Genomic DNA, 2819 nt, shown 5'->3' with positions numbered 1-2819 from the left:
GTACTTCTGCTCTGATGACTTCTGGGCCAGCTCTCCTACCTGCCATTGGTGACAGGGGGAGATGTTGGGGTCTTGTGGTGTTTATTTCTGTGACAATTTCTGTGCCCTGAGATCTAGTTACAGTCTGGACACAAGCACTATCATAAATACTGAGGAATCTCCTGTATCCATAAGATGCAGAGAATGCTCCCCAGTTATTTCAGATTGGTTAATATAAGAAAAACCTGCCAATGACTGAGTAGAGAAGAGTAAAAGGCTAAACTTCTGAGGGGTCTGAGACAGAAGTGCCAGGATAAGTTTGCAACATGGTACATGAGGGTGCAGGAGAAAACAGGTCACAAGGTCAAGAGACAGAAAGCTAGACTGAGACAACCATTAGTAGGATGTTCTGCAGGCATTTTGATAGTCACAGGGACCAACAAGAGAAGGAGTTGCCAAGGGAGTTAGTTCTCCATGAAGAGAAACAGCTACAGCAGAATGAACCAAGGAGAGAATAGATGAAAATAGCTTGGGTTGTTTGGCTAGAAAAGAGCTAAAATAGCATAGAGGATTAGAATTATCCATCACAGTGTTTAAAGATTGCTAATAAACTTAATAGGCTTTGATCTCAATTATTTGGGACATAGCCAGGTTAGAAAAACTGTCCCTCTTAAATTTCATCCTGTATGGTAAGGCTGGAAAGATCTCTTCCTTGCCCATGTCATTGCATGGCAGATAAGATAATTTTCCCATGATCACACTCTACCTCACTCTCCATACCCAACTCTCAGCCATTGGAAACAAGTGGTAGGACTGGGTTTCTCATGCTCATATCCTTGAAAGGCTTGCTCACCAGAAACTCCCTAAATATGTTCAGCCTTCTCTACCAAGTACTACAGCTGGCTACTGTCAGGGTCAGCTCTCCTGGCCTACTAACCCTTGGGCCACTCTTCCGCAAGGCCCAGGTGAAGGGTGGGGACAATTCTGCACAGCTCTCAGAGTTCATGTTTCCAGTCAGCAGCCTGGCCTTTGGTAGTAACATACCCCTGCTGCTGCAGGGTCACACACTCAGACATGGCAGCCCAGGTCAGGACCCTACCACCTGTCAATTCCAGCTATTCATATCCGGTGTCCCTCACTACCTTCCAGTCTTCAGTTCTTTCTCTCTTTATTGTACCTACATCCTTCTCTTTTTCTTTCTCTTCTATTTCTCCACCACTTACTTGTTCCTCTTAGGGGTGTTAAGGGTCTCTAAGTTTATGTGGTTATCTTGAGAATAGCCTCAAGAGTACTATGCCTGCTCATGCATTACAGGGCCAGGCAAAGGTCATCTCAGACATTGTCTGAATCCCAACAGGCCTTCAGAGCACTTGACTGGTGGTTGCCTTATATAGCTCCCTATTCAATCCCCATGGTGCCAGTCTGGTGGTCATTTTAGCCTTGCTTCTTGCCAAGTTTGCTTGAATGACCACATGCTAGGGTAATGTGTCTAAAACTCACTACCACAGTGGGCCCTTAGTCCCAGGAGGAGGTCCTTCTAGTCTCTGGTTTACTTCGAGTCCTAGGAGATATCAGGGCCTGTATGGTGCCTGACTTGTGCTCATCCCATCCTTGCTTGAGCCCCCTGGTACCAGAATTTTGGTTATCTCAAGCTCCCTCATTTCATGGAATGTTAGGCTGCTAAAATATTCAGAGGTTCATAGATTAAAACACTAAACATAGAAGACTTTCTCTGACTTACTGACAATTGACCCACTACCAACTACAGTGACACAACAGCAATACCAGGAATGCTTCTAGGGACTATTGATGACAATCTTTTATACCAAAAATATACAAATCTTTTTCTGAAAGCATCATATGGAAACTATAGAGACTATGGTGAAATAATTCTTAATCCTACATTACTATAGAAAAGAAAACCAAAAAATTATATTGTTTCAGTTTAGGTTAGGCTAAATTTTATACAGGTTTTTATTTTACTTAGAAACTGCCATTATAGAGAGAAGCAAACATAATTACATATCTCTTTGAATGTTTAATCATTCTATAATTCTCCAATTTCTTTTACATTTTAAATACCTAAGTCGCTACTCTATGGCTGTAGTGTAACGGTATAAACATTCAGTAATGTAAGAAATATTTAGACACACATATTCACAAACATACACATACACACACACACACACATACAGAGAGAGAGAGAGAGAGAGAGAGAGAGAGAGAGAGAGAGACTTTATATTTAGAGGAAATTGAAAATATATATTTATTGTAAAATAGCAGAGCAAAGACAATTTTTAAGTAGTTTTTATTTTTTTCTCCTTTTATATATTTCTACCTGACCAGTTTCCTGTCTTTCCTTTCATCCAAATCTCTTTCTCCACCTCTCATCTTCCTCCAAACCACTCCTTCTCCATTTCTATTCAGAAAAGGGCAGGCCTTCTAGGATACCCATCGAACATGGCATACCAAGTTACAGTAAAACTAGGCACTTCCCTTCAATTAAGCTTGCATGAGAAAACACAGTGGGAGGAAAAGCATCCCCAAAACAGACAAAAGAGTCAGAGTGCTACTGTTCCCAGTATTAGTAGTCCCACAAGAAGACCAGGTTACATAATCCTAACATGTTTTCAGTGATTCTTAATCAGACCCATGAAAGTTCCCAGGTTGTATGTTCAGTCTTTATGAGCCCCTATGACCTGATTCTGTGGGTTTTCTTGTGGTGTTGTTGTTCCCTATTGATCCTACAATCCTTCCTCCTCCTATTCTGCAGGATGCCTCAAGCTATACCTAAAGTTTAGCTATGGGTCTCTGCATCAGTTGTTGGATGAAACCTCTCT

At 41.5% G+C, this 2819-nt stretch overlaps 1 pseudogene; it reads right to left on the bottom strand.

Annotated features, from left to right (window-relative positions):
• Positions 1–1647: 1647 nt before the first annotated feature.
• LOC115065017 lies at positions 1648–1786 on the bottom strand (annotated as a pseudogene).
• Between the last annotated feature and the right edge of the window lie 1033 nt (positions 1787–2819).

Source organism: Mus pahari, chromosome 11, assembly GCF_900095145.1.
Source record: "Mus pahari chromosome 11, PAHARI_EIJ_v1.1, whole genome shotgun sequence".
NCBI classification, from domain to species: Eukaryota; Metazoa; Chordata; class Mammalia; order Rodentia; family Muridae; genus Mus; species Mus pahari.
The sequence above is the reverse complement of the archived record's forward strand: the minus strand, read 5'-3'. Positions and strand labels throughout refer to the sequence as shown.